The sequence below is a fragment of the Engraulis encrasicolus genome, chromosome 16 (assembly GCF_034702125.1).
Source record: "Engraulis encrasicolus isolate BLACKSEA-1 chromosome 16, IST_EnEncr_1.0, whole genome shotgun sequence".
Classification (NCBI taxonomy): domain Eukaryota; kingdom Metazoa; phylum Chordata; class Actinopteri; order Clupeiformes; family Engraulidae; genus Engraulis; species Engraulis encrasicolus.
The window spans coordinates 31,860,876-31,888,375 of NC_085872.1; the positions used below are offsets into that span (position 1 = coordinate 31,860,876).

At 42.7% G+C, this 27,500-nt stretch overlaps 1 protein-coding gene and 2 long non-coding RNA genes across 3 annotated transcripts in view; 2 read left to right on the plus strand and 1 right to left on the minus strand.

The window, feature by feature from the left end:
• mtnr1aa (melatonin receptor 1A a) overlaps window positions 1-27,500 on the minus strand; it is a 55,312-nt gene that overhangs the window by 2,709 nt on the left and 25,103 nt on the right. The gene's annotated exons all lie outside the window — the stretch shown is intronic.
• Window positions 23,157-24,384, plus strand: LOC134465627 (uncharacterized). Its single transcript, XR_010038171.1, has 3 exons — window positions 23,157-23,246; window positions 24,079-24,142; window positions 24,254-24,384. It is a non-coding gene; the product is annotated as an uncharacterized LOC134465627 (long non-coding RNA).
• Window positions 24,594-25,136, plus strand: LOC134465626 (uncharacterized). Its single transcript, XR_010038170.1, has 3 exons — window positions 24,594-24,704; window positions 24,805-24,866; window positions 24,976-25,136. It is a non-coding gene; the product is annotated as an uncharacterized LOC134465626 (long non-coding RNA).

Genomic DNA, 27,500 nt, shown 5'->3' on the forward strand with positions numbered 1-27,500 from the left:
GGACTAATACCATCTAAGAACTGAGTCCTGGATAAAATACAGGGTTGTGTTTCTCGAAACCATAGTTGCTGACCTTAGTTGTGGTCATGTCTTTTCTTTTATAAAGGCCTATTTTTTATTTTATTTTATTTATTTATTTATTTTTTTTTTTTTGGGGGGGGGGCTTTTTGCCTTTATTTTTGAGACAGGACAGTGAAGACATGACAGGAAGCGAGTGGGAAGGGACGGCATAGGACCCAGGCCGGAATCGAACCTGGGTCAGCCGCGTAGCGTACTGTTACCGCCACGGTAGGGCCGGACCGTACCTTTTCAAAAGCTATTGTCTCGGCCCTACCATGACCTAACGGTAGGGCACTGGGTTACTATACCGGTGACCCGGCTTCAATTCCGGCCCGGGTCATTTGCCAGTTCTTCCCCATCTCTCTCTCCTCACTCGTTTCCTGTCCCTCTCTCACTGTCCTCTCACAAATAAAGCTGCACCACTACTAAAGCTATTGTTTCCCACCATAAACCATGCAAATAAAGCAGAATGCCAGTCAATTGCTGCTTATCGATTATGGTTAGATTATGGATAGCATTTTATGAAAGAGTGATGACCCCCTCGTGCTATACCCTACCCTCTTTTGTAAAATGGACAGAACTGGATCGTCAAGCTTGGGTCACCTGTGTATAGTTTTACTTCGACACAGTCTGACAGGCACGCCCAGAGAATGTGACCTGCAGCACGGCAACGGCTGCAACCTCCGCGACCTTCGAACTCCACCTGACGAACCACAAATGACAGTCCTTCCAGGAGCAACTGGAGCGTAATGGATTTCCGTGGAGGCACACAAGCGAACGTGAGACCAGCTCACATGACCTCGGCCACCTGAGGCGTTGCACATGGCTCCCCGTGAAGATGGCATGAGAAAGGTGACGGGCGCAGAAAAGGTCAGGTGTGTACACAGAGAAATACAGACACACACGCACGCATGCACACACACACAAACACACGCCCCCGCACATGCGTACATGTACACATGTGCACACACACACACACACACACACACACACACACACACACACACACACACACACACACACACCCCGCACATGCGCGAAATACAGGTCTGCCCTGGAGCAACTGCCACATTAGGCAATAATCCCCCAGCGGGTCACACTGAAAAATGGAAGGTCAAAGGGCAAGAGGAGAAAGGAGAAAGGAGAAAAAAAAGGTCAGAGAAGGCCCCGGTGCAGTCACCTCTTGCCCTGGCAACCCTCTAAGCCTCAGGATTATGCATAACCTTCACCATAATGTATGTTAATGTATGTTAAACGCCACAGGGATGTGAACTCATTCCAATGTGTCAAGACGCGTGCTACTCCATGACATGCAGAATCAGGGCCGGAGGGGCCGGCAGAGAGCCCTGAAGAGGATGATGGGATTGCACTTTTTTTATTTTCATTTCCTTTCTGTTCCTTTCTCTCTCTCTCTCGCTCCATTTTTTTTTCATTCAAATGCTTCTATATTTGCATGTCCGTCTGAGTACCGTAGTGGCAATGCCAATCAAGGGCGACGGAACAAGTTTGAAAGTGGTGGTGCTTTTTTTCCCCTTTCTTGCTTCTTTATTTGGTTTGATGGGGTCGCCGGCGGGAGTATTCACTACTTTCTGAAAATACTCAACTACATCAAAACAACATTGCTATGACATTACCGAGAGCCTTATAACAGATTAAGGCTCTGCGCTAAGGGGTAAACAGTGTTACTCAGCTGCACTCCACTCGTTCTTTTGCAGTGTAACTTGAGAGGGCCTCATTTAGGGAGCCCAAAAGTGAGGATACAAACGCACCACTGCATCCCCCTTTCCGGCACCTGTGACGCCAATATCCAGACACAACAGCATAAAATGTCTCTCTTTCTGTCTCTGTCTCTCACTTTCTCTCTCACACACTCTCTCTCTGACATTCTCTATACAGTCTCTTGCTCTCTATTGTGTACCATAATTTTTCTTCTTTGATTGTTTCGTAATTCTACTATATTAAATACTATATTACTATAAATACTATATTATGAGTTTTCCATGTATTCTCCCTCAAAACATGGGTGCCGCGAGGGGGGGAAAGGTGTTACAGATTCTATGGGCCCAACAGCACTGACAGGCCCCCTGGAAGGATGCTGATAACACAATTTGTCATTTTGGGGGCCCAAAATGTGCATCTTTCATGGGGCCCAACAATTTTAGCAGCGCCCCTGCCTCAATATGATGACTTATTTATTTGTCCCTGATTGGCTTGGCCATTTGCATGAATGCCAATAATTCAGCTCATCCGTGAGAGATCTGTGGGGACAGAAGTGGCAGCCGAGGGTGATGGGTGGCTGGGAAACCAGGCAACACACACACACACACACACACACACACACACACACACACACACACACACACACACACACACACACACACACACACACACACACTAAGGCAGTTTTTGGTGTCTTGCTGAGAATATGGCCCAGTCTTCCTCGATAGTACTCGGTGTGTCAGATGAGTCAGCCATATAACAAAGCAAATGGGACAGTAGGGCCCAATATCAGGGGTGATGCAGTGCAGAACAAGGTAGGCCTATACAATTAATGGAACAGATCACTGAACAGATCACTATAGCCCCTTTTCGACTAGCCCTGTTAGAACGGGGCTGCGCGCTGCTGGGGCGTGGTTTCGTTTTCTTTTTGCATTTACTCCACCCATACACACCCATCATCAGCTCAAACAGGGCTCAAACAGGGGCGATTATAGAATCGCGAAAGACGTGATTCGAGGCGTGCGGAGCTGAGTTCCACTAGGCTAAAGTCTCTTTTCCATTGGGCTCAGCGTTCTGGTGCGGGCTTTATAAATATTCATGAAACTTGACGGTGTGTCGATGGTGCTGTCTCGCACGCATTTCCATACAACGGGGACTAGAACTGGGCCGGTATGATCAGCTGCTGCAACTAGCCGCGACAACACCGTGTTTTCACGCCATTGTGAATCTAAGCCCTAATCTAAACAATAGGACCTATATAGGACTAAATATAACCAGCGATCTCCTTCTCTTAGACCCATAGACATGTGTTTGGGCTTGTTCGAAAGCTGCGAATCTTAGCTTTTCACAGGTTTTTACGAAACGTTTTTTTGTTCTTTCAATCCAAAGTTATATAACTTTAAGCGGCCGCTGTTTCAAGTGAAAAAATAGCTTTTTCCAACCATTTTTTTTTTACCTCGTCATTTTGTTTTCGAACAGACAGCGATCTCCTTAACCTAGACCTACAGACATGTGTTAGGGCTTGTTCGAAAGCTGAGATTCTTAGCTTTTTACAGGTTTTCACGGAACGTTTGTATGTTCTTTCAATCCAAAGTTATATAACTTTAAGCGGCCGCTGTTTCAAGTGAAAAAATAGCGCTTTCCAACCATTTTTTTTTTACCTCGTCATTTTGTTTTCGAACAGACAGCGATCTCCTTAACCTAGACCTACATACATGTGTTAGGGCTTGTTAGAAGGCTGAGATTCTTAGCTTTTTACAGGTTTTTACGGCAGGTGTTTATGTTCTTTAAATCCAAAGTTATTTAACTTTAAGCGGTCGCCACTTCAAGTAAACAATGGCGTTGTTCTCCAGCCGGATAGAGAGGAAATCTTTGTTCCCTCGAATAAACCAGTTGTCTTTTTCATTCGAAATTTTCATTTTTACATTTAATTTGATAACAGCAAATTCGCCATCCCTCTGAAGGTTCGTAGGCTATATGAAGATATGTGCAATGAAAAGGGCTACTTTAGTGTGCCCTATTTTGCATGGTGGTAAAAAAACGACTTCTCACAAGGAGGAGGCATGGAGCTTTGGAAATAGCGTGATTTTAAAATAATAGCCTAATAAGCTAATAATATAACTCCTTGGCCAAGGACTGGACTTAGGCTACTTTAAAGAACATGATAATTGCTTGAGCAAATTTTATCTGTCTACTGTAAAAACTGCCGACAGAAAAGTTGATTTTTAAAGTGCGTGGGTGGGGATAGGTGTTTTCACATGCCGGTAAATCCTAACACAGGCAACATTTAGCCTAGTGGAACTCAGCTCCGCACGCCTCGAACCACGTCTTTCGCGATTCTATAATCGCCCCTGTTTGAGCCCTGTTTGAGCTGATGATGGGTGGAGTAAATGCAAAAAGAAAACGAAACCACGCCCCAGCAGCGCGCAGCCCCGTTCTAACAGGGCTAGTCGAAAAGGGACTTAGGTGTTGCCTGTGTTAGGATTTACCGGCATGTGAAAACACCTATCCCCACCCACGCACTTTAAAAATCAACTTTTCTGTCGGCAGTTTTTACAGTAGACAGAGAAAATTTGCTCAAGCAATTATCATGTTCTTTAAAGTAGCCTAAGTCCAGTCCTAGGCCAAGGAGTTATATTATTAGCCTATTATTTTAAAATCACGCTATTTCCAAAGCTCCACGCCTCCTCCTTGTGCCTTGTGAGAAGTCGTTTTTTTACCACCATGCAAAATAGGGCACATTAAAGTAGCCCTTTTCATTGCACATATCTTCTATACGAACCTGCAGAGGGATGGCGAATTTGCTGTTATCAAATTAAATGTAAAAATGAAAATTTCGAATGAAAAAGACAACTGTGGTTTATTCGAGGGAACAAAGATTTCCTCTCTATCAGGCTGGAGAACAACGCCATTGTTTACTTGAAGTGGCGACCGCTTAAAGTTAAATAACTTTGGATTTAAAGAACATAAACACGTGCCGTAAAAACCTGTAAAAAGCTAAGAATCACAGCTTTCGAACAAGCCCTAACACATGTCTGTAGGTCTAGGTTAAGGAGATCGCTGTCTGTTCGAAAACAAAATGACGAGGTAAAAAAAAAAGGTTGGAAAGCGCTATTTTTTCACTTGAAACAGCGGCCGCTTAAAGTTATATAACTTTGGATTGAAAGAACATAAAAACGTTCCGTGAAAACCTGTAAAAAGCTAAGAATCTCAGCTTTTGAATCATTCTGTCCAGGGTATGGAATATCCCCGGCTTTTTTTCAAAACAGTAACTACTGAATAGTATCTTCTACTGTATTGCATTAATGTTTCTCGAGGTACTTGTAAGGCTTGTAAGGCCATGGCAGAATGTTCTGTTTCTAAGTATGTATACACAGCCATACGCACACACAAACACAGCACACACACACACACACACACACACACACACACACACACACACACACACACACACACACACACACACACACACACACACACACACACACACACACACACACACACAGATCATGTGTAAAGACAAGTATAAGAACTGCAATGATCAGTGTTGTGGGAGAATTTTACATGTTCAAGGTCCAAAAAGCAAGTGCATCATGGGATCAATCATTTATTTGTGTGAAAGAAAATATATGACTGACAATATCACTGTTAAGATGGCAAAATTATACAGTGTACTGTAGAGTACAGTATTAATCTAAGAGCATTGGTAGTGTCCACATAATTACGTAGAGGTCAGTATAATAGCTTTTGCAGATATTGGGCTACTGACTTCGATAAGACTAAAGTGGGCAAGATAGAAGTGTCACTGCTCAGAAAAACAAGCTCTTATTTTTCAAATTCCACATTTTCGTCTACATTTTATTTCTGTGCATGTATCCCTGGTGCTTCTTCTTCACTCAAAACTGTCTTTTCCCACTTAGGCTACATCTTTAAACAGGCATAAATATAAACTCTTCGACGAAGGTCTCCGTGTATACACTCAGCATCTTTCAATCCTTATATCACTTGTCTCTTCCACTGGCAGACTATTCCTGGCAGATTGCCAAAAGAGTAATGAACACACACACTAAAATAATAAGTGTGAAATATATCAAAATTGGCTGATGAACTGATATGAAGGGTCATCACAAGATGAACCGGTCTTCTGACAAAAGCACTGGCGTTGCACTCTAACCACACAATACTGTCCTTACATGCCCTGAACTTGCCTGGGACTACAGCAGAACTGTGAATCCCAGGACAACACTGAAACAATAGAAAACTAAAACGTCTGAACTCTCATCATCAAACCGTTTGTGGATTTTCTAGGAAGTTGTCTAAACCCAGACTTTGTTCTCTCTGGTACACTCTCTCCATGTTTAGTCAAAACAAATCAAGGGCCTCAAGCTTTTTGCCTCGAGCAACCTGCAGGCGACTGATGTTTTTTTCCCCCCTTTTCCTTGCATTGCTGTTTTTGAGTCTTTCAGGAAGCAAATACACTGATGTTTTTCTTTTATTCCTTACTCACATTTTAAAGTATTTTTCGAGATGCTGCTACAGTATGAGAAGAGCACACACACACACACACACACACACACACACACACACACACACACACACACACACACACACACACACACACACACACACACACACCAGGGCTTGACATTAACCTTTCCTCTTGCCAGCCACTGTGGTAAGTGGTTTTCCAAATTCACTAGCCATCCAGCTCTTGTACTAGCCAAAAATTAGATTTTTTTTTCTTTATCATGATGTTTTACATCTAATCTCAGAAGATGAGATGCTAAAGCAAGAAGATAAAGCACAGCTTTCTACATGGAAATAACTCAGAGAAACTGAGTAACAAATCTCTTTCGTAGATACAATCAATAAGGGGCAAAGTGCAGAATATAGGCTATTCTTATACGTGATAACAGAGAATAAGCTACCTGCCGAATTGGCTAGTGACACTGAAATTATTACCAGCCACAGCCAAGTTTTACCAGCATTTGGCCGGTTGGCAGGTGCCAGTGTCAAGCCCTGACACACACGCATGCACAGAGTGAGCTTTTTCAGAGTTGGTCCAATCCAACTTTTAGTTACAATTTAACAGTGCCAGCTCCCACAAAGGATTTGATAATGAGGTTGTCAGTGTTGGTGAAACTGGTAGCTATACCTTGATTTTTCTGTGAGAATAGGATCCAAGAAATGTGGACTTTGATTCAATGATCAAGTCAAGTCAAGTAGGTTTTATTGTCAATTTCTTTACATGCACTGGTCATACAAAGAATTTGAAATTACATTTCTTGCTTTCCCATACAGACATAGACTAATCTAGGTAAGGACATAGACAGTATAGACATAGACAGTACTTATACATGGACTTAAGACAGTATGGACATAGACAGTGCTCATACAGACATTTAAAGTGCAAGACTGGACAACAGAAGACTTGTAGAGGACATACATTAAGAGGTATTTGTTGTGCTTTTGTGCTTTTCCTAAAAAAAGTCCTTTATAGCGTTCTGACATGGTAATAGTAGCATTTTGAAGAAAAATAAATATTAAAAAGGTCTGTCAAGTACACCAGCAGCAGTGTGTGTGTGTGTGTGTGTGTGTGTGTGTGTGTGTGTGTGTGTGTGTGTGTGTGTGTGTGGTGTGTGTGTGTGTGTGTGTGTGTGTGTGTGTGTGTATGTGTGTGTATGTGTTTAGTGCAGGTAGAAGGTGCGGTGTGCGTCTTGTGTGTGTGTTCGTGTGTCTGTGTGTGTGTGTGTGTGTCAGTGTGTGTATGTTTGGGTTTAGTGCAGAAAGTGCAGTGTGCTTGTGTGTGTGTGTGTGTGTGTGTGTGTGTGTGTGTGTGTGTGTGTGTGTGTGTGTGTGTGTGTGTGTGTGTGTGTGTGTGTGTGTGTGTGTGTGTGTGTGTGTGTGCATGTTTTGAGTTAGTGCAGGTTGAAAGTTCAGTCACAAGTATAGTAGTGCAGGTGGAATGTTCAGTCGCAGATGTGGTGGTGGGGGATGGGGGGGGGGTTGTCAGTGGCCTTGCTGGCTAGAGGCTGACAGTGGAGGGAGAGTGGGTTGAGTGTTCAGCATCTTGATCGCTTGGTGCATTGTGCTGCTCGCCAGCCTGGTGGTACGGGAACGGAGGCGCCTGTACCTCTTTCCAGAGGGCAGGAGGCTGAACAGTTTGTGTGCAGGGTGGCTTGTGTCTTTGATGATCATCAGTGCTTTCCGGGTGAGGCGTGTGGTGTAAATGTCCTGCAGGGAGGGGAGTGGTACTCCAATGATCTTCTTCGCTGTGTTCACAACACGCTGGAGTGTCTTCCTGTTTTTCTCCGTGCAGCTTCCTCCCCACACTGTGATGCAGTTGGACACGACGCTCTCTATGGTTCCTCTGTAGAATGTTGTCATGATGGAGGGTGTAGCACTTGCCTTCTTTAGTTTGCGCAGGAAGTAGAGACGCTGATGGGCCTTCTTCGCCAGTGATGTAGTGTTGGTGGTCCAAGAGAGGTCGTCGCTGATGTGCACTCCAAGGAACAATGATGACCTCAGAGATGGGTCAGATGTCATCTCTGTACATTGCGATAAGCTTTGACGGACAACAAAATATTGTACAAAGTGAGTAGGGTGTTTTAGAGAGGGTTACAACTGAGGATAACTGAATATTACAATGGTTTTGATGGACAAACACATATTGAGTTTTCCTCAAGCACCGCCCTAGACTACACTTTTTACCGTATATACAAGTCCAGAGACCCCAAATTAAGAACTGGTCAAAAGAGAAAAAAGCTCCAACTCCACTCTGTATTAACCATACACACTCTTAAAGACTTTTTTAGGGCTTTTAGTCTTCAATTTTGAGAGGACAGTGGAGGAGAGACAGGAAATGAGTGGGGAGAGAGAGACAGGGAAGGATCGGCAAATGAGCCGGGCCGGAATCGAACCCGGGCCGTCGGCATAGCAATCCAGTATCCTACCGTTAGGCCACGGCAGGGCCACACACTCTTAAAAGACTTAAAGACTCTCTAATGTCGTAGTAGTGTAGTAGTATGGAAGTAATGTTTTTCAATGCGTGTTGGAACAGTGCACATTATGAGGACAAAAAGTCAAAGCCCAACATGACAGAGTGATCCTAAAACCGTTAACTTGTCCAAAGATTTGCAGGTTTAGCTGTTGCACCTCCCACAGATGGAATAAATCAGGTGCAGTGATAGGACAGCAATGATCCCACCACCAATGACTACCAATCACGCCCACATACCAAGCAGAAAGAGTGACAGTTCAGTCGGACAGAGGGGGCCGAGGCTACTATGTGGTGTGACGTGGGGCATGAGGGACTGTGGTGAACTTCAGCCCTGATCAGGCCATGGTACGGTGACACCTGTCAGCCATGCTCATCGTCGCTCTGCGTGGACGTGATCAGACAAAGTGCCACAGGTGGCCTTACACCCTGCATCTGGCCTAGTTTGTCTGAGTGAAGGTGTGCCTGTTTGACAGAGAGTAAATGGGTGTCTGTTTTTGACAGGGAGTAAGTGTGTGTGTCTTTGTGTGTTTTGTGGTGGTTGTATCAGAGAGAGAGAGAGAGAGAGAGAGAGAGAGAGAGAGAGAGAGAGAGAGAGAGAGAGAGAGAGAGAGAGAGAGAGACTGTGAGAGAGAGAGAGTGTGAGAGAGGGGAGGTGTATGAGGTTGTTTGCTCCTGTCAAGCTCCTCAACCTACGGTCAGCTGCTAACAGAGCCACTCTCCGAACAGGGACAACCATCCAAGACACAACAGGACCCAAACAGAAAATGTTCCTCTCTTTCCCTCTTAACCCATTGATGCCTGATGTTGCACTGCGCAACATTGGCCCTGGCGCCTGGAGCTGCATTACGCAACATTCAGGCTCATGAGATTTGAGACAACTTTATTAAAAATCTCTGTTTGTTTGATATGAATGAACACATTCTAATAAAATATGAGGGTATTAGCGTTTAAATGCAACTTAGTGCATATTTTGATGTGCTTCAGAAGCTGAGATATTTAGGTTTTTATAGGCTGAGGGCAGCTTTTCTTAAAAAGGGCTCAGGCATTCAGCACCCTTTTTTGTAGATGCCTTAGGCGTCAATGGGTTAACCTGTGAGTCTACAGTACTGTACCACATAATCCACTGCATTTGTTGTAGATTGCCTGTTTTCCTTTTCGGGAAACTCATGTATACCTAAATGCAATGTGTCATGTGTATTTTAGACATTAGCGTGTTCAATGTATGAACCATTAGGCAATCCAATAATATACAGTACTGTAACTCCTAACATATAACTTCAACTATAAATAGAAATGTAGCCATGATGAGTAGCACGATGACCTAACCTTGCAGCTGTGTCCCGACTGCTGCAGTATAAAAATCCACAGAAAACTGCACAACTGGGGCAGCTCCACAGCTGGTGAGGCAGACAGACAGCTATTAGCAGGGCTGGACTAGGAGAGACATAGGGACCAGGCACTTTTGGCTTAACCCATTTTGTCCTAAGTCCTTTTTGAGAAAGGATGCCCTCTGCCTATTAAATCCTGAATATCTCAGCCTTCGAAGCAAATACAAACATGAAATAGGTTACATTTAAAATCTAGAACCTTCATTTTGCACTAGTGTAGTGTTCATTCAGCTCTAACATGCCCACATCTTTAATAAAACAGCTCAAATCTCAAGACCTTGAATGTAGCGTATATGTTGCTCCAGGACACAATGGGTTAAAGGGGCCCGTCATAATTAGTGGAGAAGAACAGACTCACCGGTGGGCCCCGCACCCTCATGGGCTCCTATTCTCAGAAATGTTTTTTTTACATTCCTGAAAATAGGGGCCCACAAGGGTGCGGGGCCCACCGGGAAATGCCCGCTATGCCAGATGGCCAGTCCAGCCCTGGCTATTATGCTGACCTCAATCGGCCTCTTCTGAAAGTGTGTGAGTGTGTGTGTGTGTGTGTGGGGGGGGGGGGGGGTGGTGGTTTCAGGCTGAGGGTACAGTGTAAACGGGTCAAAGACGTCCAACATGACACTGTCCTTCAGTGCTAACAGATGCTTTTGCTTACTGTAACTGTGAAAAACATGAAATTTCAAAACAATTTTTGAAAAGTGAATGCATGAAAGCCAAGCCAAAAAATGATTTTAAAAAACCCTCTTTTTTTGTATTTACAGTAAGCAAAAGTATCCGTTGCACTGAAGGACATGTTGGACGTCTTTGACTCAAACATGTGTTCACATATTTGTATGCTTACAGTATTCGTGTGTGTGTGTGTGTGTGTGTGTGTGTGTGTGTGTGTGTGTGTGTGTGTGTGTGTGTGTGTGTGTGTCCGCGTGTGTCCGCGTGTGTGTCTGTGTGTGCACGCGCGCTGGCGTGCTTGTGTGTGTGTGCATGTTTTGCATGTCTGTCTGTATGTGTTTATGTGTGTATGTGTGGGGGAGTGGGGTGGGTGTTGGTGATACACTGTACTATAAGACCCGAGGCATAAGTCTTTGACTCGGATGTAATTGTGAATATGGCTACATTCCCAACTGCACGCATAAACACACGGATCCCCTGAGGTGCACAGCTCTTTACCTCAGCTGCTCCACAGGACCTCAGCACTCACACAGTGGGTCCCCTTAACACACACATGCACTCATGCAAGCAGGCACGCAGGCATGCACGCACGCACGGACGGACTCATGCATGCACGCAGGCACTCAGGCACGCACGCAGGCTCTCATGCATGCACGCAGGCATGCACGCACGCACGCAAGCACTCAGGCACGCACGCAGGCATGCACGCACGCAGGCTCTCATGCATGCACGCAGGCATGCACGCACGCACGCACGCAAGCACTCAGGCACGCACGCAGGCATGCACGCAGGCAGGCACTCAGGCATGCACGCACGCAGGCATGCACGCATGCACGCATGCACGCACGTGCACACACACACACTTCTGGTGGCAGAAACCACATACCGCCACAGATTATTATGTAACCACCTTCCCTTCCTGTTTTATTACCACAATGATAAAACACACTAAACATCACAACCCTGTACACACGCAGACACACAGACATACTACACTCACAGACAGATACATAGACAACCAAACACACATGCACACACACACACACATGCACACACACACACACACACACACACACACACACACACACACACACACACACACACACACACACACACACACACACACACACACACACACACACACACACACACACACACACACACACACACACACACACACACACACACACACACACACACACATTTTGAGACATGATTAACCGTAGTTAGATGAAGTGAAGAAGAACATACACAGATAATAACAGTAGTTGGAGTACCAAAGAACATACTGTAGTCAGGCATTACTGTGGCAGCACTCCAAATTGTATCATGGGAATGCATAAAAGAAAAATTGCCATATGTTGTGAAAAAGCCAGGCTAGTACACAACTCCGATTTTTGTGTCCGATGGTCCTGCAGGGTAACATTCCACCGATTGTCGTAAGACTTAGACTTAGACTTCTTTATTGTCCATCAAACTTACATGAAATGGAAAATTTGCTTTGGTGGTGGCATAAGACACACGAGACAAACACACATCACAGTCAACACAATAAGGGGGGTTTTCAGCTGAGAATCAGGCTGACAGTTGGGGGTAGTCAGGGTAGACCAGTATCACTAATCGAGAGATATGACTGTGAAAATGGGCATTTATCCATGTCTTTATTATTATTTATTAGACATTTAATTCCTCAGTTTAAATGTTGAGACTCGAAAAGTGCATATTTGATAAAATACCCTATACTGTGCCTTTCACCCTATACTGAGTCTCCCCTTTTAACACTTGAACGTCCATCTTCGGTCATTTATGACTCCGGGAACATATTTCTGGGAATTTGGAATAATATATATATGTTGTGCAATCATTGTTAGAATTGTTATGCATTTTATACGCCAATCTACCTGGTAATTATAATCCAAACACTTGTGGGGTCTTTTATGACCCTGAGAGGATCCATGATGCTCAACATAATTATTTCAATTTCTAAAAAAAAGAATGAATGCTCTTTTTAATATGACAAATGAAGGGTTACATTGCAAAACGGTGTTATCCATTTTGTAGAATGTTGGTAAATTGACATTTTTGTACTGGGCATTCCATTGCATTGCACAGCAAAATGCACGTTATATAGGTTTAAACAGCATGTTCCCAAAACATTTGAATGGCAAGAATTCACACATAGGTGATACCTCTGAACAGTCATTTCCAATAATAAAATGCAAAACTCAAAAACACGCCGTTTTGCAATGAAACCCTTCGCACTTTCACTCCTTGTCATGTCTGTCTTAGCAGGCCAGTGCGATCCTTGGCTGGTGACTATGTCAAAGTGCTTGCCTTGTACCCATGTGTAAAGCTGAATGGGTGAGGGAGTGTGGAGGCCTGGGGGTGTTTTTCTGGCACGTCGCTGCTGCGATAACTGATGGGTCTGATGCAGGCCATGGCTCAGTGGGGGTCTAGCACGCCGCACCAGAGCTGAGCACATAGCCAAGAGTTCAGCCAAAACACAAGATAGGACAGGGGTAGCAACTGGGAAAGAGAGGAGGGAGGGAGTGAAGGAGATGAGGGAATTAAATGTGTGTATGTGTGCTTGCGTGCATTTTAAGGGGTACTGTGAAATGATACACAGGATTTGTCCTACTGGCCGCTGTATTACCTTTACTGTGCGTTTCTACAGCAACAGGGGAGTGGAATGGAGGGGGCACACACACTACAAACCATAATTTGGCTGACAGAATCTTCTCTTAACCATGATTTTTCTGCCTTTAAACAGTTGAAGAGAAGCTCTAAGACTGAACTGTCTGGAAATAATTACCTCCGCCAAAGAGGTTATGTTTTCGGTCGCGTTGGTTTGTCTGTCTGTTTGATTTTCTGTCTGTTTGTCAGTCAGCAGTCTTGGAATTGGAAATGATCAAAGGAACAAGTGATGATTACATTTTGGTGGTGATCTGGACCACGATCCGGAACCAGGATTTAAAAAAAAAGAAGATTCTTCACCTTTGCTAGCCTAAAATGAAATTGCGGGACAGAGCGAATTTTGACATTCCAGTTTCTAACTCCAAGGCAGAAAGACTTAAATTGAGTCAAATGTTCTATCAAACAGCTTCCTCGGCACAGGTCTGCACTCTCTGAGTGCATTTCTAGCTAAACAACTGTTATATGTTTTGCTGGTTCATTACACCTTGACTTATGGTCCAGACCCTGTCTCAATTAAATTAAGTTAGGTCTCGGAACAAGTCTCCAGTCTCAAAACAAACTCTAGCATTTGAGGCAGCCTTGTATCAAGTTAACTAAAATCTTGATTGCTAGCTAAGTCGGGAGCATGTCTGTGTGAAGTGTCTGGGGGGAGGTTTACTAAGATTCCATGCCAAGTTCTGCTCACTGACACCCATCATGAAAAGCATGCATCTATGTCCAGACATCTGAAATGACTTCCTAAAATGTAAAAGGTGTGATTTATGATGGTCCTGATGTGTGCACCTGGTTGTACTAAGCTTCAGATTCAGTAGGTCACAAAACGGTACTTGACCTGAAACAAGAAATACAGAGATTACTATTGGATGAAATGTGTGTCTGTGAATCTCAGTATCTCTAGTCAAGTTGTGGGCATATGTGAATATCTGTGTTTCTCTTTGACCTTGGCATTGAGTGTGTTTATATGCAGTTCAGTATCCCGAACTACAGGCCTTTGTACAGGCCTTTGAAGTGCACTTGACTTGATTGTTGCACATGGGAGAGTTTGGTCCACAATGAATGAAAGTGTGGTATACTTAAGTAGATACAGCTATGTAAGAGTCTTAGCAGTTACCACAATCAGTAGCTCTAAACCAGACTACAGATTTGCAAATACCCTATGTGTGTGTGTGTGTGCTGTCCAATAACTGCACTAAGGATCTTTTGACCCTTGACCACTGGACATACTTGTTTTTTCCTGCTTACCACAGGCAAAGACTGTGATCTGACGGAGCTGGCCCAGTTACTGGGGAACCTCTTTGTGTGTGTGTGTGTGTGTGTGTGTGTGTGTGTGTGTGTGTGTGTGTGTGTGTGTGTGTGTGTGTGTGGTGTGTGTGTGTGTGTGTGTGTGTGTGTGTGTTTACGTGTGTGTGTGTGTGTGTGTGTGTGTGTGTGTGTGTGTGTGTGTGCTTGCCTAAAACACTTACCTGTACTTTACTGTGACATTGTAAGAATGTTCAACCCCTATCATACTCTGTACACTGCCTACTTCTACATACTATACTATATCATAGATGTATCCATCAACACTTGTTGTCTACCTTAACTGACAGAGTATGTTTTTTTTTTCTGCTTTGGTCTATCCCAACTCACAGAATGTCTTTTTGCACAATTACCTTTTCTACATTTATCTCTATTATTTTATTTTATTTTCCCCACCCTGATGACTATTCCTGTGTTTATTTTTGTCTTGAAATGTCCATGTGGGCTTTTGTGTCTTTGTGTATTTATGTAAGCTACTAGATACCTGAATTTCCCCCTGGGGATCAATAAAGTTACTCTACTCTACTCTACTCTACTCTACTAGATTATGTGTGTCATTTCCACTGGGCAAACAAGAGCTGAAATGAGTCATTTTTTGCACCAGGAGCACCAGAGCTAAATGAAGCACTTCAAAACTATTGAGACCAAAAAAACTATATTTGCCTCAGACAGCCTTTCTCCAAGGGGTGGTGTATATATGGGCTCTCGTCACAGGACTGGGGAATTGGGACCTCGGCCCAGAACCTGGGGACAGGTGTTGCCTCGGGTAACCTAGCACAAGACTAACTATCATAAAGGGAACCTTTTGAGCCAGGCACTGTATGAATAGAAATCCAGAACCCTTGTGACTGGTCACACTATTTTTATCTAGTGTGTAACTAAATTGAATGACAGATAAGAGATTTTCATACTTTATGCATGCTTTTGGGGGAAATTTCTGATGGAAACATTTATTTTCCAAATGACTAATTTGTTATTCAAGAGACACAACTCGAAGTCAAATTTGTGTCAGGAGGGTTGGATGAATTGGGTACTTTCATTATAGTACAACATTAAAACACTATAAATGAACACTGGAAACATTCAGTTTGCCCAGGGTTCATACTCTGTTGCATAAACAGAGCACTTGTTGACAGAGGCCTTCTTTGTCTGCAGTGCCGTTGCAAATGCCAAAGTAGTGCATCGGTACTGAGAACACAAAGCTCGAGGCTTCAGAGGCCAAATGTGCTGAGGCTAAAATTTGTCTGTGTTTGAGTGAGGGGGAAAAAACGTCATTGTCTGTCATTGTACAGTCCGTGTGCAGGTGCTCCTTGTTGTTTAATGGTGGCAAAAAGAGATAGGATGTTAAAGGAAGATGACAATCTTCTTTTCTTCTGCTGTTTGTGGATAGTTCTCCCTTGGCAACAGTGAAATCCAATTGTAACAACCATGCAGTCACAAAAAAAACTGTGCACTCACAGAAATCCACATAGGTGGAAAAGCACTGTAATGTACAGGAAAGAGGGGTTTGCTTCCCATCCGTTTTACAGTGAACAAAACCAATTATGGGAAACTTGGCTTCCAATTTGTAATTACTTACTGAGTTGATGCAGGATTAAGATTGGATTGATCACATTTATTTTGTTTAGCTTTTAAGCTGTCTATACAGAAAGTGCTTCATACAGAGTCGCACATGGACCATTGGAAAATACGCCATGGTGTTCTCCAATCCCCTTAAAAAGAGGAATGGAAGATTAAGCCAATGATATGGCAATCGCTGCAGAGGCCACAGAGATTTGAACTGAGCAAGACGCAAAATCGAAGTGTTTGAAGCTGAAAGAAACTCATCATCTTACTACATAAGCATATTCAAACTAAGCTTGAGAGAGAGAGGGGCAAAAACCATATGGATTCTGTGGGGTGGACGCTATGTGTTGTCAGCAAAGGCAGCCGCATTACTACCACAGTTTGTTATAAATAGCACAAGGGGTGGCCTAACTGGGCCTGTATTTCCATGATGAGTGATGGATTGAACTGTGTGGCCTTATAATCCCCTCAAAAAAATGATTCACGTCTGGCCACGGCCAGTCATTAATGCAGTGCTGAAAGAAAGTACCGCCAGCCGGCTGTTTTTGTACGAATCATCGTTGTCTGTGACACAATGTGTCATGGAAGAAAAGCATCACAAGCAGCCAAGACAAACAACGGCAGGGGGGAGAGAGAGAATGAGAGAGAGAGAGAGAGAGAGAGAGAGAGAGAGACTTTATCAATCCCCACAGGGAAAATTGAATGCCACCTGGCCATCCACACAGCACATTCCAGACAAATAGACATATAATAAATAAGAGCTAACAATAAATAAGCATTAAGAAACAATACACAATAGACACACTCAGATATAAACAGAGAGAGAGAGAGAGAGAGAGAGAGACAGAGAGAGACAGAGAGAGAGAGAGAGAGAGAGAGAGAGAGAGAGATAAAGAACCTCACCCATATACATCTGTTCTTCATTTTTTCCTAAATCCCTCTCTCTTGCTTGAACTTCTTTGTACTTCAGGAAACTTCAACACCAAGGCATACCAGCTTATGAGATGAGGGTCTTAGCACCAATCCTTAGATGGACCCATCACAGGTCAGAAGACAGTCAGAGGTCTAGACGGGGTGTTTACTGTGTACTGCCTTGGATTCAGCTACAGAAATGTTTTTTTTTGTCAATGACACCCCACCGCCCTTCAAAAGAACAAAAAAACGAAAGCAGGGCTGACCCTGCAAACTGAGATTAATCTTCTTAGGGATGAAAATGTGTTGCATTAATATCACTAGCGCTTTGATTATTTCTGCTTATTCATCTTTATATTTACTAGAGATGCACCGGATCCAAGATCCGGTTCCGGATCCGGCAGGATAATAGAGCTTGAAAGTCCCGCCCCTTAGTTCCGCATTTCACAGGACCTAAGCTGACCATTTAACAAAATGGCAGCGAGTAAATATCTTCCGATCTCAGTGATTATATGCGCTGGGCTACAAATATGCTGTTTAAGAGGCTAGATAAAGATTATTCATATAGAAGTATCTATGTTTTGTTCCGAGGCCGTCTGCATGAAAAATATGAATAAACACAGCTTCCTAAAAAGTTTAGGAGTTCGTACGAAAAAATAAACAAAAATATCAGAAACAACTTATGTGGAGCTCGTGGCACAACACGGAGGGGATCGAAATATCATTTTAATACCGACATTGGATTACATGCTTCGATTTTCGGCTAAAAACGCTGTTGAGGTCCCATGAAATCGGGGGAAGTGACGTCACTTTCAAGCTCTATAGGGTTTTTCACAGGATCCGGATCCGGTTCCAGGATCCAGGATCCGGTAGCCGAGGCTTTTCAGTCAAAATTGTTTGAGCCAACGTGATAAAAAGGGCCCACGTATGTGAGTAGGCTATGTGTTTCAACCCTTTCGTAGGATCCGGTATCCGGTTCTGGATCCGGCAGGATCTTAAGCAGTGGATCCGGTATCCGGCAGGATCCCTAAAATCAGGATCCGGTGCATTTTTAATATTTACATACATATGATTCAGATCCAAGTCATACTCATTTCAGCATAACCTAAACCTCTGTACTTTTCACTCATTTCAGCAAACATGGCACACTGGCACTGTACAGTCTGGACATTGGGGTTTAAAACCCCTTAATGCACGCCATACCTCAAGTGGCACGCTGTAATAGACATTGAAAAGTTAACTACCATAGTACTGCAATACTATGACATAACACGTGGCCTTTACATGTAATAATGCACTACGACTTGGTCATTGCCCTTCTGGTAACAGCAAATTTATAACGCTGTGTCTTAGCGGGTTAAGTATTCTACTCTTGCGGGTGTCCTTTTCACTTAACTTATGGGTTACAATCTGGGTCAGAGAGATAACATGCACCCCATCCACCTGCACCTGATCCATCCCCTTCTTCATCTTCTTCTTCTTCATCGCCCGGCTCTGTCCATCCATCCTAGTTTATGCAAAACACCACTGTAATCTAGAGCAGAACTGCAGGGTTTTGGTAGAGTTACTTTTTCATTAATCCCTCTATTAAAAAAGCCCACTCCCATCTCCTCTCCTATCAGTGAGAAATGAATCCTATTTTCCACAACAGCAGCCAGAATTAACCTCCCACCTAACACCCCCACCTCACCTTAGGCCATCACCAAGATAGATGCACGTGACCGTGCACACACGCACACGCACGCAAGCATGCACGCACACACACACACACACACACACACACACACACACACACACACACACACACACACACACACACACACACACACACACACACACACACACACACACACACACACACACACACGACTTTGAGAAATGTCAGGTAATGACACTCCTCGCTGAGCATGTCGGCTCCCATAAACTCTTGATAATGCAAACCTCAGGTGTTCATGCATACATACATATATACATACATAGTACATGCCAGAAACATACATAACAGTGAAATTCTGTCATACATGCTCTATCTCCTCTCTCTCTCTCTCTCTCTCTCTCTCTCTCTCTCTCTCTCTCTCTCTCTCTCTCTCTCTCTCTCTCTCTCTCACACACACACACACACACACACACACACACACACACACACACACACACACACACACACACACACACACACACACACACACACACACACACACACACACATTGTCGTTTCTCTTTCAACACTTGGTGAACCTGCCAAACACTGCCCTTCCTTGCTAACTCAAATAATTATTGTTTTACTTGCTTTGCAATAATTGAAGGATTTCCGGCACAGTATCAGACCATCTACCCTTAGTGTCCTTTCTTTTTTTTACGGAGCATTCAGGGTGAAAGAGTTGGCGTTTTTAGAATGCCATTCGCCATGCGTCCAGGTTATTTTCTTTTCACCTTGTCCCCTCCTCTGTGTGTGTGTCTTGCCCTTAACCCTGTGGGTGGTTGACGTTTAAGGGCGTAACGCAATTTTTAAAAAAAAAGTTATTCCGATTCCTGAAAAAAATGATGAAAAAAATGGAAAAAAGGAAAAAAATAAAGCACTTAGTGGTCTGTGAAATTTCGCCTAATTTTTTTGCCATTTTTGGGTAAAGGTGTCCTGCATCAACTCATTATGTCACACCGCAGGAAAATGAAGTCACACCACAGGAAATTCACTGCATTATGGCCATTTTAATCCTTTTGTATACATGACTGACATCTGAGCTCATGCTAACTTGATAATGATATTGTGTTAATCTTAATATGTGTTTTCATTTTTTAAAAAGACCAGTCACACCACAGGACACCATAAAATGAACCTAAGCATTGCGTGACAGAAACATGGCAATATGAAGACATATTAAGAGGTTAATAGTCACCTTAAACTTCCACAGCACTCTCCAATAACTGAGGTACTGACTGGTTAGGAGCCAGTCTTTAAGACCCTTGTAGTTGGCCTTGCAGCTGCCCGTTCACAAACATTGACATACATGTCACCCCACAGGACGCAATTTGTGTTACGAAATTGAACTTGTAGTTAATATTACTGTCTTGAGTTTTTTCCACATTCACATATCTTAATCTAAAGTTAAGATTTATGCAGTCATGCCAAATGCTTCATACATTATTCAAAATGTTGTTGGTTAATTTATATATATATTATTATATATTGTTTCATTAATGTTACAGTCACACCGCAGGAAATTTGACATATAAACCTTTACATAAATCTTAACAAAAATGTTTCTTTTTATACAAGACTAATATGAAACATAATGTACCACATCTTCTTTAATTGACATTTGTTTTTTAAAGGAAAATAACAGTTATGTAGGTTTTTAACCAATGTTACGAAAAAACAAGGCGTCACGTCTCCCACCCACATACCAAATATGTGGTCTGTTTCTCAAATTACTAAATTGTAATTCATTTAACTACATGTTTTCTTCAGTACTATCTACTTTCTTCAAGGCGAAATACATGTGTCCTTCTATTTCCGCAGTAAAACAAAAGTAGTTTCAGAAGAGCTCACCTACTTCTACTTCTACTTCCTGAAATAAAATATAAACGTATAATGTATAAATAAAATGTATATATCAAATGTAGAAATGCATACAGTTTAAATATAGGTATATAAATGTACATACAATCCTCCTTAAATTACTTATAAGCATTACTTGTATATGACAGCATATCTGCCATATTGGATTAAGGACGTTTCCACTTCAGAAAAATAAATTGGAAACAGGTGAATTTGAAGACTATGGGCAGGGGTGCACATAACTTGAACTTATAGTTAATATTACTGTCTTGAGTTTTTCACATTCACATATCTTAATCTAAAGTTAATATTTAAGCAATCATGACAAATGCTTCATACATTATTCAAAATGTCGTTGGTTAATTTATATATATATTATATATATATATATATATATATATATATATATATATATATATATATATATATATATATATATATATATATTATATTCCAGGTTTCATGAATGTTACAGTCACACCGCAGGATATTTGACATATAAACCTTTACATAAATCTTAACAAAAATGTTTCTTCTCATCTAAGACTAATATGAAACATAATGTACCACATCTTCTTTCATTGACATTTGTTTTCAAAGGAAAAATAACAGTTTTGTAGGTTTTTTGAGTTAAGCTGTTCATGAGTCAGGGTGTTGTTTAAATATGGCCAGTGAAGGGGAATTTTGAATGTGGTTGGGTAAGTTACAGAGGAGTGGGGCAGTTACATGAAAGGCTCTGTCACTGGTGGCCTTGAGTCTGGTGCGGGGGATGACCAGCTCGCCCTTGAAAGAGGACCGCAGCGATCTTGAGGGGGTATAGGGGAGGAGGACGTCTGTGAGGTAGTGGATGCCAGACCATAAAGGGACTTGAGATTTGATACTGTAATCCCTTTACACAGTTCATTACATCAGTTCATTCTCTGCATATATTCATGTGAAATACACTCATTCTTTCAGGAAAATCAAATGTTCTGCCCCTGCAAAAATGTATCTACTTTTCCAGAGTGAAAGCAAACAACAAAAACAATGGTTTGTGAATCCAATTTGCCCAGCAAGGGACACATCAGACAAAGCAAAATACGTGCTTTGTCATCTTATGCAGTCCCCTTCATTCACTCACTTGTTGAATTGCAACAGGGCAGTGTTTCCTCTGACACCTTTATAATCTGTTCAAGAAGGTAGGTCTGTGACAAGACTATGGTGGTGAGAACAAATTTCCCCTTGGGGACAATACAAGTCTATCTCATCTCACTTTACTGTACAGGCTTGTATCGCTGTTAGGTGACGTTTATAGTGTGTGTGTGTGTGTGTGTGTGTGTGTGTGTGTGTGTGTGTGTGTGTGTGTGTGTGTGTGTGTGTGTGTGTGTGTGTGAGAGAGTTAGTGTGTGTGTGTGTGTGTGTGTGTGTGTGTGTGTGTGTGTGTGTGTGTGTGTGTGTGTGTGTGTGTGTGAGAGAGAGTTAGTGTGTGTGTGTGTGTGTGTGTGTGTGTGTGTGTGTGTGTGTGTGTGTGTGTGTGTGTGTGTGTGTGTGAGAGATTATTGTCAATGTCTTATTTAGGTATTTTATATGTTCACGTTTAGTGAAATTTGGTGAATTTAATGAGATTTGGAATGCCTAATTACCACCAGCATTTTATTCTCCACTCAACTCTCAACCTTCTGAAGTCAGCGCGAAAGATAGGCACGCTTATTTACTAACCAGCTGCATCTCATTGTCTGCTCTGCCGTCATTCGGTGGAAATTCAGTGCACTGAAATGTGGAACGCCCCTTAATTAACTATACAGCATTTATTCTCTGCTCACCTGTCCTCAGTCAGAAATTTTCTTTCTCGCTCGCACCCACCATCACCCCATTCGCCTCTCTTATGCTGCTGTTCTATCGATTCGTCAAGCGTCTTGCCCTACACTCTTACAAAAAAGGGTTCTTTTAGGTTCTATATAGCACCATAGGGGTTCAATCTGGGGTAGTGGAACCTTTTTCTGATAAAAAGGTGCTATATCACGCTCGTGAAGAATTATTTGATTTCCAACGAACCTTTTCCACGGCAACAACCTTTCAGGGTAAGTGGCAACAAAATTAATAAACATTCTCTCTTGCCATAATATTGCGCAAATAATGGTGTGTTTCTCTTTAACAACGTGAAGGGATGTCTCTGAACTTCAAGTGTGTGTTTGACTGTTTGATTGGTTGTGAATGATGAAGGGGCGTTAACTTTTTAGCCACACAGTTGTTTTGCTAATGTGTTATCCATTAGCTATTCGCAGGCACATTTGGCTTTGAGCTTGTAACGTAGCATAAACCATTAGTTGATTTCACAAAGATAACAAACGTCAACATTACGGACTTAACGGCGGATGATGATCTATTTTGGTTGTGTGTAGGCAAGGTGGGTTTTCCCCCCGACAAGCAGTCGTGCCGACAATTCTTGTCGGTGGTTGTCACTTAGCAATAGAGGGGCACTCTGTCTCAACAAATAAGATAAACGCCATTAATGTGCGAATACAACAGTAAATAGCCTACATAAAACCCACACGCTTTGTTTCAGATATGCGCTGTTTACGTTTCATAACCCACGCGAGTGCTAGCTAAGCAGGCGTCTCAAGCAAGTTGATCTCTCGGCCAAATGTGTGCGCTTTGGCGTAGCAAAATGAATGCGTGTTTTGGGAAAGTAGGCTACTCTCTACGTCTACACAATCTGGCTGATCACTCGTTCCGTTCGCTGTGTCTCCCCCCTGTATAAAAGTATGGGTAGGCCTATAACACGACGGTTTCATCAACAGACCGTTTCATGCCTGCTCCCGAAATAAACGCAGTTTTGACCCGAGTCAGATAAAGTTTCAAAGGCGAGCCGTGGCTCCGATTAGGCTAGGTGACGACTCATATCAGTCATATCAGCCCAGGGCATACAAATAGGCTGTACATATTGTCTAGAAAGGATGTGCATTGGGCCTATTTATTAGTCTGATGTGCAAACTAAAAATAGGCTTAATAAAAGTGTTATTGTCAAATAGGCTAGTGTTGCTTGTCCTCTGCATTCACAGCCCATTTTGGGGATATTGTTAGGCCTACCTAATATGTGTGATTTGTTCTTTCTTTTTTTGTAGATGACTTAGCACTGGAGTGTTGATGATGTCCTGTCAGCTTGCTAGCCAGTGTGGTCACTGTTTTGTTTATTACTAAGTTCAGAAATTAAACAATTTTCCTATGACTAATTTCAGAGGGCGAAGAGACACGGCAGATGCAGTCCAGACATGTTGGGGGAGCTTGGATACAACACAAGAGGTACAACAATATGAAGGATTTAAACATGGTTCATTGTTCACATGATTCATCTATTATATGACACATTATTCACATTGGCTATTTTCTGTATGTCATGTTTTTATATTGTAGTGGAACTTGAGGGGAGGATGACCTGATGACCCGAGTTTCCAATAACATGCCATAAATAATGAGCTGCGCCGGCGACAGCCAGATCTTCCACATATCATGGACAGGATGAAGCGTACTCAAAGGCTGAATGGCCAAGCAAACAGGTGAAGTGATGTTCCCCTTTTCTCAGATGCCTGAGCTGTTGAGAAGCTATTTGTAGCCCTGGTAAAAGACAGACATTCTTATCAAACTGACAACTAACCACCCCCTCCTCCAATTGTCCTTGTTTTTGGGTGTGCTTGTTGCATTTTTTTTTCTCTAGATGCGTTATGAAATTAGGCTGAGGTTGGAGATATGGAGATAAACATCCACAATGCCCTGACAACATTGGCACCAAATATCATCACGGCGGCTCTGCTGGGGAGCCACAAGGGACAATTCACCACCTTGATGACTGAGGCCAAAGCAGACGGTATGGGCAGCTCCAGTTGTTGTTGTTTTTTTCTTTTCCAGACTCACACCCTCAATTACCTCAATGGATTTAAAAAACAATGTTTATTTTGTCATTTTAGATCATCTGAAGAGTGCTGCGGTCCTCATCGTACCAGAGCAGAGGTTTTGCTGCTTGGATGAGGTATGTACTCTGTAATTGTACTTCTGTAATTGTAATGTGCATCTTCCTTTTGTTATGGCATCCAGATTTCTATCAGGATGTTACTTATACTTATTTTTCATTTATACAGGAGCCATCCAGCCCATCTCCAGTAATGGTGTCACACAACGCTGTGAGTCCCCTGCTGTGTACTACCCAACGCATCCACCGCGACTGGGGAGATGGACGTCCTTCATGCCCTCTAAAGCCTTATTGAAATCTAATTTATTTTTGGTGTGGAATATCCCAAAAAAATCGCCACACGTCAACTTTTTTATTATTATTTTTTTAATTCAAAATATGATATGTTTGAACTTTGAACTATCTTCCGAAATGTTTGTTAGCCACTTTGGCTTTCCTTCATTTGTTTACTAATTTTTAATACAGTTTCTCTGAATAGCATTCAGCTCCTGTGTGCGACTCCTTCTTCTCCACCTTTTACTTGAATTTTATAATGCTTGAACTTTAGAGTGTATTTCACATTCAGTCCAATCACACATAGGCCTGCCTGTAAGTCCATACACATATCTGTGCTCGAATTTTAAAATGCTTGATCTTTAGAATGGATTTCACATTTAGTCCAGTCACATATAGGACTAGTAGGCTACATAAGCATGTCTGTATTTAAATATAATAATAATAATAATAATAATAATAATAAAAGGTACAATAATAATAACAAAGGTGCCTTTTAGCACCCTTTTTTGAAATCATAAAGAACCATTTAAGGTTCTTTTAATCGAACCCTCTGAAATGGTTCTATATAGACCCCTTAAAAGGTGCCATATACGTACCAAGCTATAGAACCCAAAAAGGTTCAATTTAGAACCTTTTGTTTTAAGAGTGTAGCTTCCTCACGGTTCACCTCGCTCCATTGCTCTCCAACCATCATCCGCCAGGGGGTGTCCGCTCGGAGTTTGCACGTATCTGCAGGCGCAGTTACTGCCCGAGCTCTCAGTAGCGTCCTGTACTTCCTGTACAACTGACATTTCCATGGCAGTACTTCAGCACCACGGCCAGCGATCTTGCCTAATACGCCCCTTAATCTTATCTTCTCGAGTGCCGTGGTCCGCGAGGACCCCGTAAAGCACTTTGATGATAGGTCCACCGCATGGACAGTTGTTCTCCTGCGAGAGTGGCACGATCACGAGAAGTCTGTTCTCCAGCGGAACGAAGATGTATGCATACATGCTTAATCCAGATTTCAGAGAGTGAACTAATGAACAGCACATTGGAGACTGGTCAAACTTCTGTGCTAACCGTGTTACATAGATTTTTGAGTGTAAAATAAAGTACACTTGACTTGACTTGCCATAAGCCATGCTATAAATGGCAAGTTTAATGAGATCTGCAGTGAAATAGAGCACTCTGTATTATTGCATATTTGATATCTCATATTTACTATCAAAGAGCTGGGGTTGTGATCCTAACACACATCATCTTTGTCCACTGCTTTGGAATCACAGCTATGCACTCACTGTACGACGAGAGAAGAGGAAGAGAACCAGAGAGGTGAGAGGAGTGAGGAGAGAGCAAAATAGGCACGAGGGAAACTGCTGACGGTGCACCCCCAGCTGTGGGGCTCTTCGGAGAGCCACCCATCCACCCCTCATTATTATTCTACAGGGTCCCCTTCACCGCATGTCCCACTGTATTCATTTTTTACCACCGCAAAGCCAACTTATGGTTAAGGCAACACAGGTGCTACAATGTGACCACCCGACCTGCCTTGCTGACTCCCTGGGGAGTTTGAGGCTTCCATATGGATGCCTACTAATCATATTCCATGGCAACAACATACTCTGTCAAACTTGCATACACTCTAACAACAGTGAGGAAGAAAGTCTTTCACTAAGCAGTCAAGCAGCAAGGCATCAAGCAATCCTTTGCATTGCTATACCAGGCTGAGATGGCATCTGATTTATACCATAGTGTCAATAGGGTGGGACCCATCTGGAAAAAGATTTTTGGTAGTTTGTCATGTGGTTCTGTGATGGACCTGAAAGTATTGCAGACTCTCATAAAGAACTTCTTACGGATGGCGTCAATCCATTCACTCTTCCAGTGTTGTGTCACTATTGTGGCACTGTATATGAACTGCTAAGCCTTAAGAGTAGTAAAAACGACTCTCCTCAGACTGGCATGATCGTTTTTGACGTGCACATTTGAAATGCATGCCGTTTGCCAATACCTGACAAATGGGAGCGCCAGTAAGCTATCTGTAGACAAAAAAGGAGAGCACTGCACTGTGGAGTACATGGCCTCACTGTCATCATCCCGTTGCCTCTCTGGCTCAGTTGCTGTCTCCACATGGGTTGGCTGGAAGCCATGGGAGACCAGCAGGGTGCTTTGCAGCCAGAGACGGGACCTGGTGGGAGTGACAGGTGCAGAGTAGGTGAGATTGGGGCCGGAAGCTTACTTTTGATTTATTTACTCCATGTCACAGCAATTTTCACCTTGGTAAGATGGTTCCTTAGTTTCTACTTTTGAAATTAGTTTATATATTGATATTATCTTTCGTCAACTAAAAAAAAACAAATCTATGCTGGAGAAGCTTCCATGCACTGGAGGAAAAGAGTATTTTCTGTCAGAGGGGTGTTACTCTCTCAATATGTC